We start from the raw sequence: 16031 nt of genomic DNA, 5'->3' as shown, positions 1-16031 counted from the left end.
AGCAAAGAAAAAAGCCCCAGAACTTGCACATCATGACTTTGCCAGTCTATTAAACCACCAGATCCTTCCTTCCTTTCTAGGGGAGGATGCAACTTCAACTCTGAGGTACCAGCAATGCTGGATTTATCATATTCCCCCTACAAGCCTTCGATGATGTGCAAGGATGAGTGTCTTTGTTTATCTGAGAGACTGTCTTGTAACAAGCTGAGTACATCTGAAGTTCATGGGTTTTTAGGGCTCATGTCCCGTCCAAGACCAGTGCAAGAATTTCTGCCAATGATTTGTAAGAGCCTTTTCAATGTGAATCAGTGATATATTACTTTGCCTTATTGACTTATTTTTCATAGCTTCCCTTTTAGCAGCTAGGCTAAGTTCAGTGATTGAGGTACCTGACACAATGGTCTCTGACACAGGAAATCTGATCTCATCAGGAGATTGATTGGAAAGCACGCTGACATCTGTATTCTCTCTTTAAATCATGGTCTCTTTGGCCAGTGTGGGTCAACGAGTATGACCATAGCTGTTTTCCTCTACATCTTCTGCATTACCTTGGCTACCAGAGGTACTAGGGGATATGTATATATCAGTTATGGTGCATCAGGACACCAAGTCTGGATGACTTTCTGTTGACTGGCCTGGAGAAGAACACTGATATTAGGAAGTTTTCAGCTGAAGTGAATCGATCTATCTTTGGAGCACCCAAGAATCTCTCCCCACATCCTCTTTCTGGTTCAGGGACCATTCCCTGGCTGTCAGCAGCTTTTGTTCAGGGAGTCCACTTTGGTATTTGAGACTGGCTTTATGCTCTAAGGGACGGGCTTCCATACAATGAAAAAGACTTGTGATCTCTAGATGCTGTTTTATCCTTGTCAGTTCAAATACCAGACTGTGGTTACTTTAGAGAAAAACCTGAAAAACAGTAATTTTATTAGAGTCAGTCTTGCATCCCTCAGCTCCATGAAGCTGATGTGACTTCTCCTATCGTTTGACCAGATTTGCTGGACTGAGGCATCTCCGGAGCAGGCTACCCACCCTCTAAGGCAGGCGCTGCATTTTAGGACAGTTGCACTGGCTGCCACTAGTGGTGTCTCTCTAAAGTAACGTCAGTCCACCAAGTCAGGAAATATTTTACATCTTCCTGGATTTTTACGTGAACATTCAATGAAGCTGAACTCTTTCATTTGAAAAGAATGAACCTCTGAAAGGACCTTATTCTCCAACATGCCCACATGAAATCTTCATTAAATTATAGAACTATCCACTAGAAGGAATATGACAGATTTTCATGACCGATTTACTGTTGGATTTGACTTAGGTAATTGTTATTCAGAGTTTTAAGAAGGGGTTGGTTGCTCTAGTCCATATTGATGATAATTGTCCCTGAGGGGGACATCATCAATGTGGTCAGCTCATTGAAAGACTGGGAAGAGGCAAGAAGTTTTTTTTTAACAGGATTGATTCATTTTCATGGATGTTGCTCATGAAAAAAGATTTAAATTCTAAATCCCCATCCTCCTATGATCAAGCAAAGCAGCTAACCAACTTTTTCTACAATTTTTTTAAAATAAAACTTGAACAGAACAATCACCATGTACCAAATTGTCCTGTACTGTTATAGTCCATACGCTCTCTCAGAGAAGACAAAAAGCAAGCATAACTAGCCAATTATGAGTTAGTCATGGCTCTAATGAGCATAATTAAATAGATTTCTAATCAAAGAATCCCATATTTATTTTTTTTTAAAAATCTATCAGCCTCAGAGATGGGGGAGGGGAGCGGGGCATGTGTGCCTGCATGATCACTGTTGGAGGGGGGCGGGGCTAGGTGTACCTGTGTCCCTCTACCTTGCTACTGCAGCTCACTGGCATGGAAAGGTAGGGCTTTTTATTATGCATGAGGCAGGCTAGAGGCACAAATGTAGCAGCCCTGCCTGAGTTAATTGATTCATTCTCTGAGGCACAAATGTAGCAGCTGACTCTGTAGTTAATAACATTGTTAAAGTTGCTGTTGATGGTTAATTGAGCTCACTCTCTGAGGCAGAAATGAAGCAGCCTGACTGCTAATGTTAATGTTGCTATTGTTAGTTAACATTTTCCCATTCTTAGTCAATTCCCCCAGAAGCATAAAACCTGTGAAAGTTTTAAGGCCCCTACATTGCTAGAGTGATGTAAAGGAGTCTTATTATAAATGATGTAAGGGAATCCTCAGCTAGGAAGATCTATGTGCTTTCTTACTTTTTTCCTGTGACCAAGTGGCACAATGGGGTTAGATTATAGCTAAGAATTTAATTTACTTACCCACTTTAAAAAAAAAAAAAAAGAGACTGAGGGCAAACAAAACATTTATTAAGCAGTCAATTAAATGTCAGGACAATCAGAACCAAGCATTTCCCAAAGTACCCAGCCAGGTCCAGATGAAGTTACCAAAGGGCAAAGAGATATTCATTCTTTTGCACAACGTGAATGTCCTTCACATCACGCATCAAAAACAGCTACTCCAGGTTCTCGTGCTCACGAATTTCCTACAAAACTGCATGCGGACGGGGACAAATTATTTTGCACATTGTACAATGTTGTTCTCAATCATGAACGATGCTCTGTAATTGTGGATAGTTTTGCATAAAAAAACCCCACAAACTGAAGGAAGATGCGGCTTAAGAGGAAGGCAGAAATAAACATTAGAAGACCATTATAAGTACACTTGAAAACAAAACATTGGCAGAGAAAGAACATGTGGAGGTGAGTGGAAATATAAGAAAATGTTATAATACAGAAAAATAAGATAAGTATCATAGAACAGTCATAGTGATGGGGTCTCTTCACTTGCTCCGAGATCTTGAATAGATAGCTCTGTTTTTAAACTACTTTTTTGTAAGTGATAACTGTGTGATCATTTACTATACTATAAATCTAAATTAAAATCTAGAAATTCAGAAATATATGAATAAATTATTAATCTAAGATTAAAGATGTTACATGGATGGTAAATATCTGTGCTCACTCAAGACTTATCTAACTTCTTCTACTTTCAGATTTGTACAGCATGGGTGAAGACACTAGCGGGTGCCAACATCCCCTTGTCAAAGACTGACCACCCACTTGTGAGGGAACTTCTTGACAGCAGGGTCCACAATGGTGGTGCGATTCTTGGTAGGACACAACTGACTGAGACATACTTACCCTCAAAGGAAAGGAAAACTTAAAACTGAAGCTTCAAGACAAGAAAATCGCTGTTCTCTTTGATAAATGTTGTGATGATGAGGCAAGATCAGTTCTGAATGTATCTGTTTGCACCATTACAACCTGATTGCAGTGGGCATGGTTAACACTGTTTTTAGAGGCTGTTAATCACTCAACTGTTTCACAGGCTGTAGTCAAAGGAGTAAATGAGTACCAGATTGATTATGAAAATGTTGTAGTAATTGAAACAGACAATGCTAGTTACATGAAAAAGGCATTTGATTCTGTGTTTTCTACACTGTTTCCAAATTCTGTGCATATAACCTGTTTGGCACATATTGTTAATTTAATTGCTGAATCATTTAGAAAGTCTTTTCAGCTGGTTGATACATTTGTAAGGTGCTTCAAAAACATGTTCTATAACTCGGGTAGTCAGAAAGCAAGGTACCTCTATTTCATGAACCAGAAACTACAAGAGGAGTCTCCAGATGCCAAAGCATCCATGCCTCCTAGTTCAGGTAGAACACGCTGGAACAGCTGGTTCCATGCTGTCCAGTATCACTCTAAGAACTTTCAGTTCTACAAATAATTCTTAATGAAGAGTGTAACAGCAGCTCCCAGTTTCTGTGCAAACTATTCAGAAAATGCTGAATGAGCCAACTAATTATGCATTGTTGAAAGTACAGATCACTTTTCTAGCACAGAAATATGAACAAATTCTCAGTTTACATCTGGCATTTGAGAGCAGGAAGCCTTGCACAGTTAAAGCACTTGACCTTCTGGAAGAACAACAGATATATTTTAGCTCACACCTAGAGCTCCCTTCAGAAAGCACCTCAGAGTTCTTGAAATTTATGGAGGCAGAAAACTTATCTCATGTTAAAAGATTTGCCTGTCTAGATCTCTTTAAAGAGGCATTCCATGCAGCATCTGAAAAGCCTGACAAATATTTGTAATTTGGACAACCAGATCTAAATTTTCTGATAGCTTGTAGGTTATTCGATCCTCACTGTGTTTATATCCTGCACGAACACTGTGAATACTTTCAAGTAACACCTGGTTTCTCTGAGGTACCGGAACAGGAGCTAAAATTGTACACGGAAAAGATTGTCCCTGAAGCTATTCAAAGTCAACCTATTTCTGTAGATCTGCAAGTGTTTTGGCTTTCAGTGACCGAGAGAATTCCAAATATTGCCAAGCTGGCCTTTGAATTGCATAAATGCGGTCTCAAATTCTGCAGAAGCAGAGAGAAGTTTTTCACTGTACAATTTGATCTTTTCTAGCAGAAGGAAATCACGAAGTGAGAAAAAGTTGAAGGTTCTTTGTTTTCTGTACTATCATTTAAATGAAAATACTGGATTGCACTGAAATACAGGACAATGATTTGCAAAACTGTATGACTTTCATGTGAGAATGTCATTTTAAATTGATCAGACTTTCAATTTTGTTTTTGCTGTTTGATTTTCTGTAATGTAATTTAAATAAAAATCCAGAATTATAACTGAATTCAGGGTATTAGTTACCAAGTGTTTGTAACTTAATTTTCATGTGTTTAGGAAATGCTGAATAGTTATTGTGACTTCTTTTTGTGCTGTAGTTTAAATAAATTACCAAAACAATTGAAACTAGTGTGATTATATTGCATTATTTTGACAAATAAAATACGCAGAATTTTGAAATTTTTGGTGCAGAATTCCTCCACGAATAGTATTTATAGCTTTATAGATTCTAAGGCCTGTGCAGTCCCAGAAAAGCCCTCTAACCTGGATCAGGCTACAGATGTACTTGTTGTGGAAGGGATAGCGTTAGTGGATAAAATGGTCGGGATGAGGATTTGAAGGAAAGCATCCCTGAAGGGAGCTGAATAATGAGAGGTTGGGTCTCCTACATCTAGTACAGCAGGGAGCTGACTCGCCTTCATTTTATATCCCCCTTTCACCTCATGTGAGGGAGGGCACTGGGGTCTCAGCAGCAGGATGTTTGGGACCAGGTTGGGGATTATGTGGAAATGATTAAGGAAAGAATGATGACCTGACAATTTATTGCCAGGTACTTCCAGATACTTCACTTGACTAAACTGCAACCTAATTAAACCATATCCATTACCGCCTGTCTTTCTTCCTGCATGGCTGGACAAGGTGGAGTTGAGGACTGGAGATGGAAGGGGATGGTTTACTTGTGCCCCCACAGATATATACTGTTCATTCATTAAAATCTATATGTATAATTTGTTAATTAAACCAGTTAAATAACTCCCTCTTTCAGGCATTTTACAGTAATCGTTTTTGTTACGTAACAATTTATCAAAGAAAAACACCAAAAAAAAGCTTTTCTTTTTGAATAAGAATTTCAAAAGGGCACTCTGCCAACTCTTTCAAAAACCATCATTGTGGGCATGATCATGCAAGGGGCCAAGTACCCTAAACTCCCACTGAAGACTGGGAGCAGTCAACACCTGGCAGCTTTTTCATGCTACAGCAGGACAAGTAATGAGACTGATATGACACTCTAGAAGAGGATGAGTTATCTAGAATATTAAAATATAGTGCAGTTCCCTACTCCCTGTGGGTACGTGCAATTTCAGGAATTTTATGAGCAATCATCTCTTTATGTGTGATTGTTGCAGACAACTGACTTGAACATTTACATTTGTTCCATGGCATATTATTCTCCATGTCTCTATATGACAAGACAGTTTTCTCTCAACAGAGAGTGACCTGCAGTTTTACAGTTCTGTTTTTAAATATTCTTGCATTTATACCACTGAAACACTTTAAGAAACAAGCATTTATCATTAAACTATTGCGCTTGAATCTTACTTTCTGGGGGGGTTTGTTTGTTTTAAAAAATTCCTTGCAAAATGAACACACTGTGCAGGGATATAAAAACAAAACAAAAAATTACATAGACCTACAAATGCAAAATGAGTACAGGACAACATAAGAGTGATTAATCTTTGTTCAAGGAAGCTTTGTGATCTATTAACATCAAAAGGTTTAGGAGGTCCATTTAGGCATTCTGAGGTTTGGCTGGTTAGAGTACACAGTATCACAGTGCTTTTCATCTTCACAGTGCTTTACAAAAATTAACTGATTCTTCACAACATCCCTGTGAAATAATTAAGCATTATTATCCTCCCCCACTCTTTTCTTCCCTCCCAGATGAGGGAGCTGACACTGAGAGTTTAAGGAAGGTGCCCAAAGCCATGGAGGGAGTCTTGTTAGATCTAGGAGTACAACTCTGAGCTTTGACTCCCAGTTCTGTGCCATGCCTCAAATCCCTCCAACCTTCTCTTCAAAGATCCATTGTCCTCCATGACCTCTCCTCCCAAGCAGGCCTACAACTTTCTGTATCTCTACATATTTTGATCTCTACCAACAGGCCTATCACTAAACCTTCCCCCTACCTCTGATTTCTCTCTCTATTCCTGACGTCACCACCTCAGATCACACACTGGCACCACTTTCTAGCCTAGTTGATCTCACAGAGGAGGCTCAGCACAACTCTAAGCTCTGTGCTAGATCGTCTATAGTTCAGTTAGTGAGCACCCCATTAAATAGTTTAGGTAATCCCTAGCTCTGCACACAGACTAAATCCCACACTGGCTCCCAGCAGATGGCGAGGGCAAGCAATCCATCATTTTCCATGTTTAAACTAGCATGGAAATTCTACCCCTATTCAAGAAAGTTTGGGAGTTAGACTGGAAGCCGGAATTAATTCACCCTTGACTAGACTGGATGTTACCAAGTGCCTACTATAAAGCACAGGGTTACAAGTATATATGACCTCTAGGAAGCTACTGCGACAAAGAGGAAGTAAAAATCGTAAGCCTCAAATCTGTAATTTCCAGGATTTCTTCATGTACTAAACTCCCAAGAATGGGTACAATGGGTCAGTCTCTAAAGGTGTAGCGGTTTATTTCAATGAAGCAGCACAATGTTCATGAGACCCTAAGCTCAGCTATCTGAAATTCTTTGGCGTGTAAAATTCAGTTAGAACTCTCATGAAAACAAACTCTCTGGCAGTCGCCTGTACTTTGGCTGTTGGCCCCAAATAGAAACGAAAAGAAGAAAAGTGAACCAGATTTTTCTGTACTTCAACATTCAGACAAAGGAACAGAGGTCTGGATTACTTTTTATTGTAGCCAAGCCAGCTGAATTTATCCTTCGTTATCAAGGTGGGCTTGATACTCAAGTGTTTTCTGTTAGGTGCTGAGGACCCAAAACTTCCATTGACTTCAGTGGGAGTTGAGTGCTCTGTACTTTGCAGAATCAAGAACATATGCCATTAATGTGTCAGCACATGAGTTCTTTGAAATACATGGTATTGTATCCTGTGTAATCAAAACATGGAAAGGTTTGTTTTTCCAGAGAGAGATGGCTCAGTTATGCAACCATCCAATGAAGCAACGTGCAAGAAAACGTGCAAAGCAAAATGAGAAATACATCTTTTCTACAAAGAAAAGATGATTCCAATTTTTTTTTAAAAAAACTAATAGTTAATGCATCTAAAAACAAAACGTATCAGATACCAAAGATGCTTTCATTTGAAAGCATAAGCGCAATAACTAAAACAAATTAAACAAAAGAAAAAAAACCCCTGTTACCATACCAAAAATAGATCAAGGCCCTCTAGAAAGGTAAAATAAGCCATTTCTCACATGTTATCAAAGAACAATATGGTAATTAATTCAGAATAGAATTAAAATGAAAACTAACAGCAAGTGCAGTTGAATATGATTTCGCTACGGATGAGTTTTCACAGCACAAATGCTACAGGACCTTCTCTGGTAAAGATTTTCAGGATAGTAACATATTGTTGTACAATTTTACACGACATTAAGGACCAGATCCCGATTCTGCTGTCACACAGTTCCTTCAGTTAGGCAAGGCAGGTTTGGACACTCTGGGCCAGATTTGCTGAACTAACTGTTAGACACCTAGATACCTTTAAAAATTTGGTCCATAATTCTTAACTACTGCTAAAAGTGCTAATGAAACACCCTGAAGGTACCCACTGAATTTAGAATTACAGACTCAGTCATGTGCATCAGTGTATTTAAGGTAAGTTCATTTTGCAAGAAAACATTATGAAAAAGTAAAAGCCATTTGAACCCTGCTAGTGTATTTGTTTTAATGTTTGTGAAATATTTTGAAAATAAAATGGTCTCCTGCCTAGTAATGGATAAGTAGCCAACAAAATGTAATTGTCAGCAATATTGTATATTTTAAAATGTAACCCTAGAGCTCCCTCTCTCAAGGCTTGAGTTCAGTGTTCAGCATTTCTGCAACTCCACAGAGACCTGAGCAAGGTAGAATGGATCAGAGAAGACTGAGGGCAGCACAGTTTAGCACTGCTGCAGAAATGTGCAGAATGTGCTCCCTCAACACCTACTACTATATGCAGCACTGAGCCCTGGTCTACACGGGGGGCAGGGGGGTGGGGAGGGGCGAGGAGAGAAGAGGATCTAAGTTACGCAACTTCAGCTACGTGAATAACGTAGCTGAAGTCGACGTACTTAGATCGACTTACCGTGGTGTCTCCACCGCAGTGAGTCGACTGCTGCCGCTCCTCCGTTGACTCTGCCTGCGCCTCTCGCAGCACTGGAGTACAGGAGTCGACGGGAGAGCACTCGGAGACTGATTGCTGCCCGCTGATCCAGCAGGTAGTGAAGCAAGCCACCCTCTATGGGTATGTCAACAGCCACAAGCCAGACGTGATCAGGAGAGTTTTATGACAACATTTACCCAGGCTTCAGCATGGAAGAGCTTGGGTAAAACCTTTCTTTATCCCCTTCCCACTAGTGTAATCTCAAAGGACAAGGTAGAACTGGGTCCTAAATTAAAATACAAGAAACAACCAGAGCCAGGATATTTTGGGGGACCTCTTAAAATAGCTGAAAGGATTTCCATCTTTAAAAAGCTGGCTTAAGAGTGGGGAAGTGAACTCTGATCTCGTCTAAGCTCCTCTATACCGAATTTCAGCCCAAAGTAAGATTTTATGGCCAAAATAATTTCTAGGCTCTGGCCAGATATTCCACAGACTTCACCTCACATTTCTAGCCAAAGTCAAAGCTCCACCCCAACCAAACTCTAGACTGTCCTCTAACAGGACCGTCACCTGATGCCTCTGCTTCTCCCAGGTGTCCCTCTTAAACAACCCATTCTGATTCCTTGTACTCATCTTCACACCTTCTTTCACACTGCTATTTATGCCTGACATTCCGTGTCCCCATTTGCATTGCAAGCAGCCAACTTTCTTTACTCAAATCTTGCCTAAAATCACACACACTTTTTTCTGCAATGATAATCTCCCTAAGGAAAGAAGGCTTTGGTTATTAGAAGAATCAGTAGAAGAATCTTCTAGATACCATAGTTGCTCTTTGGAAATCAAACCATCAATTCATCATCCAGTGTACGTCACATTATGACTCCGAGCTGATTTTCTTTACTAAATTACAAGGCAAGTCAGTCTCTTGGAACATGGACCAGATGTTCCAGTCTGCTGTGTGTACAACAAACTTCATCAATGATTTGTAACTAGAACACTAATAGAGCCTTACAGCTACGCTATAATAAAACAAGTCCTGGTCCATGTATCAAATCCAGGTCCACATTTCAACTCCATGTCAGATTATGACCCTTGCTAGAACAATCAGTAAAACATACATTCAGTCAGTAACCTTATGATTTAGAGTTACTAACAATCCAGGTATCAGATCATTTCTGGAACAGTTATCCCGATAACAGATTACAAAGAGGGAGATTTACCATAAATTGTTTGAATGGGGACTTTCGGAATCACAGTTAAGTGATTTACAACCCAGGTAATTTTTCTTAAGGCAGGATCCCCCAGGGTATAAGAAAAGGCTCCTTAGAAAATCTCCATTTCAAAATCCTACATATTCTTTGTTTTCTTGTTTCAGAAGGAGAAACCAACATTTTAATGGTTGATCATACTGGTTTAAACCATAACATATAATTCTATACAAACTAACCAGAACTCTTTTTATACAAAGAAAGCTCATTCAAGATCTGCCTAATATCCTGGTGTTCTCAATTAATGAATTATGTCACCTTACCTTTAGATAGAAAGCCCAGCATAAGCACGTCTGCATCTGCCTCCAACTCCAGATTGAACACATCATTTCCATGGCTCAACAAGCCTTCAAGATTCTCCTCCTTCCCATACTGAAAATTTATTATCTCAAATCTGCTAAGAAACAAATAAATAAAATCATCAGTTCCTACTTTCCCCACTGCCAGCAAAAACGGTGATGTTGTGAGGACACTGGACATAATGGGAAGCAAAAGAAAAAAGTCTGTGAAACGCATGCAATATGAAACACAGGTCTTTCGCTATTTAACCATAGCAACTGCAACAATTCCATGACAGACTGGAAGGGATTTTCTTACTCTGCAGAGGATGCTAAATGAGACTTCTAAAATGGTATCCTCCATTAAGATAATTATGGGGGGAAAAAACATTCAACTATACATGAAAGCTACAGCTATATTAAGACTTCAGCTGGCAGCACTATTTGCTACAGAGCAGAAGACATGGATTCAGTATCAAATACAGGATTTCTGTCTTCCCCCAAAGCCAGAGGTGACACAAAGGGAATGACAACTTCTGCAGAAGGCAAACAGAACTCATTCTGTGATCCTTCTCTGAGATTGCCCATCCTGTGGCATGAACAAGGACAGTGAACAGAGGCAGGGGATTAAAAGTGGAAACAACTGCATCCTCAAATGACAGGTTGTCCTTACTAGACTGGCATGAGTTTGGGATGGGTGTTCTGTTTTTCTTAATTTATAATAACCATGAAGGAAGCGTCAGAAAGTGACTGGTCAACATGATTATATAAATCCCCAAAAGGAGGCATGTGGCACATCTTTTTAATAACAATTCACAAAAGACTACCAGGAGAAAACAAAATCCACAAGGGCAGCAGACTGCGCAGAATAAAGAGGGACTCCAAGGTTGACAATGTCCAGAGGGCAAGTACAGAGGATGGGAAGCAAGAGCCTATGCTCAAATGCCAAAATACTCCCTGCCTCAAATCAGACAAAAACAGTCAGCTTTCGATACTTGCACTTTGCACAGGCAGAGGAAGCAAAAGAGGAAAGAAAAGGAGAACAGTACTGAGCATAAACATAATTTTTTACTTATAAATGTAGGATGAACTGTTAGCAGATCTCATCTGCAATCAAACAGTGGATCATTTCAGAAAACTACTTCAATGAAATTTAATTAACCCTTTAATACTTGGTGGTAAACTGTGGAAAAAATAGACATCTAAAATTTAAAAAAAGAATATAAGTGAAAGATTAAATATATAGGAGGGTTTCCTTTGTGGGTGCAATTTGTACTTACATATTTGAAACCCTAAGTGAATCGCAGAAACAAATCTGACTATGACTGTTGCTCCTCTCATTACCTGATGGGGAGTGCAAATAAACTGGAGGCACAAGCAATTAATTTTGCAGGCGTAAATTGTATCCACCAACAGACTGAAAAAAAGTTAATTAAAATACACTCATTTTTCTGGAAGAAATTCTATTTAGACATAAAAATCAGAAAACAAACTATGCAGGGATCTTTCATTTTCCCTCAGCTTTATTACTAACTGCATTTGTAAGATAAAGGGATTTTTGTTCCATCTGAGCTTTTCTGCTCCTGCTGCTGATTTCCCACCTGAAATCATAATAGTCTGTTTGTGACATCTCGGTTGGTTGTGTGAAGAGGAGCACAGTAGGTCATCACTGACTGAGGAGAACTTCAAGTGGGAATATGCAGGAGCAGAAAGACTCCTATAGAAACAAAGATCTCAAAAGCCTCAGCTCAAACGGCCTGTAGTTTTAACTCTATTTCGTCCATGATGGTAAACTTGATCTCTCATTTGTCTGCGTCTCTCTCAACCATTCTTTGCCTTTTTCTTTGCCTCAGCTTCCATAGGAAATATGCTCTGTGCTGAAAGACCACTATCCTGTCCTTCAAATCCCTCCTCGAGGCCCACTTCTGCCATAATGGCTACACAAAATAACTCAATTCACAACAGCATGAGAGTGGAGCAGTTTGGGATAGCCAATATTTACACAGGTTTTACAGTGTTATATTCTGATTTTTAGAGTTTTATTCTTCTCCCCTACCATTTGAATCTTTCTGGTATTCTTAGATTGTAAACTCTTCTGAGCACATGCCCTATGTATGTGTTCAGAGTTTATAGCACATTGTGTGCACTACCATGCTACAAACAGCAGTAGTTGTGTACAAATAAATCCTAGCCAGCCGCAAACAATGCTTTTTGAAAAGGTAACAGTGGGTAATAATTTAACTAATATTATGTAATTCTTTTAACATTTTACAGCAACAACAAGCTGGGACTGTATGCCAGGGATGGATCACTTGATAATTGCCTTGTTCTGTTTGTTCTCTCTAAAAAACATCTGGCACTGGCTACTGTCAGAAGATAGGATACTGGGCCAGATGGAGCATTGGTCTGACCCAGTATGGCCATTCTTATGTAAACATACATTTTCTCTTCTCTTGCCTCCGGATGGGCCAATTATGAAACCAAGAAATAGAACAAACTGGTATAAATGTATAGTTCAGGCTCCCAGGCAGTAATTTACCATGTTTGGGATCTCTCTAGTTTTGCTGTACTGTATATAATGAAGAACATTAAACTTCTCATCCCTTGCATTGGGCTATTGAGAGGACACCGCAGTCTGCCCCTGAACACTTCTCTCAAAGGCTGCACTATAGGAAGCAAAAATATCCAAACTAACAGCGTAAGAAAATTAGACAAGACCAAGACAGATTGTTGCTTCGCAAATCTCTAGAGAAGAAACCTTCATAGCAATGTCTCTATTGAAACAGACTAAGCTCTTCAGAAGAGGAAATCCAGCTAGGAAACAGGTTTTCATCCATTTAGAACACTCATCCATTTAGAGAAGTAGATTCTGAAACAAGAAAGCCTTTCTTTGGGTCTGGCAACACAGGGCCATCCCAAGCTATTCTGGGGCCCTACGCAGCCCTCCAGGGGGCGGGGTGTGGGGCCCCAGGCCTCCATGGGGGAGAGGCTGGCCCCAGGCCACCGCAGGGGGTGGGCTGGCTTGGAGGACAGGGGGGAAACCGTCCCCCAGCACTCACCGGCGGTGCGGCTGGGTCTGGGTCGCTGCACTTCCTGCTGCCAGTGCGTGCAGGCCCACCCCTGCTTCAGTCCTCAGGGGAGTAGGGGTGTGGCTGGGGTGGAGCAGGGGCGGGGGCCCTGGGGAAGAGCCAGAGCAGAGGCTGTAGCAGCACGCAGCTGCGCAGGGCGCCAGGAAATTTGGGTTCCCAAATTTCTTGGTGCCCTGCGCAGCTGCGAACTTTGTGCATGGGTAAGGAGGGCCCTGTTGCAATACCACAAAAAAAAGTGACCCAATGTTCTCACAGAATGACAAGACTGGCCAGTGAGCATTTAGTTATCCTTCATTCATCTAAGGATTGGCACATGCATTAGGATCTTTACCATCAAGCTTTGATAGAAAGCCTGGGAAGGAAAAATTCTTTATTAAGAGGGAAGAAGGATATCACCTGAAGCTGTACGTTATCTTGATGGATGAAGGCAACTCCAATCCAATGTGAATGCATGAATCACTACCTTAAGTCTATAATACCTATGTTCAGATAGATAAATTAACCCACAAATCTTTGAGGGGAAAACACCCCAATTCCCTCCCAGAGAACCACTCACACATATGAAAATTCCGGAAGTGTCAGTAATTTCAAGAAATATCTGGTCAACTTCCCATAAACAATATATTTTTAAAACTCACCGTCTAACAATAAGTAAGCAGAGGTGAGAGAGGGTGTCAGGAGGAAGAGATTAAGGGACTGTCTACACTTACCGGGGGACTGATGTGCAGCGACTGATGCATCGGCGGTCGATTTAGCTAAATCGACCGCAGATCACTCTCCCGTTGACTCCTGTACTCCACCGGATCAAGAAGAGTAAGGGGAGTCAACAGGAGAGCTACGTGAACTTGAGTTACACTATTCATGCAATGCAAACTGCATAATTTAGATCGACTTTTCCCTGTAGCGTAGACAAGACCTAACAGATAAGACAGCAAAACTTGCTAAAACGCTGTCACCTAGTTAGAGACTTTAGGATCTAGAACTCTAGAAATATTTACCCATCACCAAGAGAAACAATACACCATGAGATTTTGGGAATGAGTTCAACTTTTTTAAAGAAAGGAGTAAATCTGTTTTATTGAGGAAAAACTACAATCAGTCACATGTTGGAAACTACATCTCAAAGGAAATAAACACATTACTAGTAACCACACTGAGGCTCTTAGCATACATATTAATAAGTAAAACATGATGGAAGCAAAGAATACAGCAGAAAGAGAGTCTGGAAAGCCTCCAAGTTTAATTGAATAGTCAGATCATGTGGCATGTATTTTCTGTGGAAGCAATTGAGATGAGCAATTCTGTTCATCATAAATTGAAACAATGAACCTCTGGCCCTGCACATCATGTGCAAAACCTCTTACTATCGCCCAGTATCATTTTAAATTAAAAATCTGCACAACACAGCCAGATAGCTACAGGTAGTAGAAGAAAGGGTCTTTATAATCCAACATTTTTAAATATACTATATGCATACTCCAAAAACCATTGACATTTTCGGGCAAAGGATTAATCAAACTGATGTTAGACTGAAAATTTATCATTTCTTTCTCATGTTTCCTGTTTACGGTTTCTCAGCACACAGAAAATACATGGTGTTCTTCTGCCAGAATTCTAAGGTAGAATTTATTCCATCATGTCAAGGTTCCTTCCCCACTCTGAACGCTAGGGTACAGATGTGGGGACCTACATGAAAACTTCCTAAGCTTACTTTTACCAGCTTAGGTTAAAACTTCCCCAAGGTAAAAACTATTTTACCTTTTGCCCTTGGACTTTCGCTGCCACCACCAAACATCTAACACCGATTACTGAGAAAGAGTTCATTTGGAAACGTCTTTCCCCCCAGAATCCTCCCAAATCTTACCCCCTTTTTTTCTGCGGAAGGTTTGATAAAAATCCTCACCAATTTTCATAGGTGACCACAGACCCAAACCCTTGGATCTTAAGAACAATGAAAAAGCATTCAGTTTCTTAAAAGAAGAATTTTAATAGAAGAAAAAGTAAAAAGAATCACCTCTGTAAAATCAGGATGGTAAGTACCTTACAGAGCAATTAGATTCAGAACAGAGAATCCCTCTAGGCAAAACCTTAAGTTACAAAAAGACACAAAAACAGGAATATCCATTCCCTCCAGCACAGCTTATTTTCTCAGCCATTTAAAGAAAACAGAATCTAACACATATCTAGCTAGATTACTTACTAAGTTCTAAGACTCCATTCCTGTTCTGTCCCCGGCCAAAGCATCACACAGACAGACAGAGCCCCTTTGTTTCTCCCCTCCTCCAGCTTTGAAAGTATCTTGCCTCCTCATTGGTCATTGTGGTCAGGTGCCAGCGAGGTTATCCTAGCTTCTTAACCCTTCACAGGTGAAAGGGTTTTTCCTCTGGCCAGGAGGGATTTTAAAGGTGTTTACCCTTCCCTTTATATTTATGACACATCATAAAACTTTTCCATTGAGGTCTATGAATAGCAAAAGCATTTGAATCCAAGATTTAATGCTACAAGAGTTCTGATGAAAGCAGTGATGTTATGGGCAATATGAAGACAATATTTTGGTTCCACTCTCAGATACCCACCTCTTCAATGAAAATCCTAAAATTGGGAGAAAAATTCCCCAAGATATCTTAATACATAATAAAGAAGGAAAATCATGAGGTAACATTTTTT

At 40.0% G+C, this 16031-nt stretch overlaps 1 protein-coding gene across 9 annotated transcripts in view; it reads right to left on the bottom strand.

Annotated features, from left to right (window-relative positions):
- The window catches only part of HTR1F (5-hydroxytryptamine receptor 1F), a 187235-nt gene that overhangs the window by 103583 nt on the left and 67621 nt on the right, over nt 1–16031 (bottom strand). For 6 of the 9 annotated variants that reach the window (XR_006288007.1, XR_006288006.1, XM_043538405.1 and 3 more), the window contains exon 2: nt 10261–10391. The gene's annotated coding sequence lies outside the window, so the exon portion shown is untranslated. Of the gene's footprint in view, nt 1–10260; nt 10395–15564; nt 15607–16031 lie in introns of those variants that run through there. The other 3 variants (XR_006288008.1, XM_043538403.1, XM_043538404.1) reach the window with 2 other exon arrangements.

The sequence above is a fragment of the Chelonia mydas genome, chromosome 1, assembly GCF_015237465.2.
Source record: "Chelonia mydas isolate rCheMyd1 chromosome 1, rCheMyd1.pri.v2, whole genome shotgun sequence".
NCBI classification, from domain to species: Eukaryota; Metazoa; Chordata; order Testudines; family Cheloniidae; genus Chelonia; species Chelonia mydas.
This window is presented reverse-complemented; position numbering and strand designations above follow the sequence as displayed.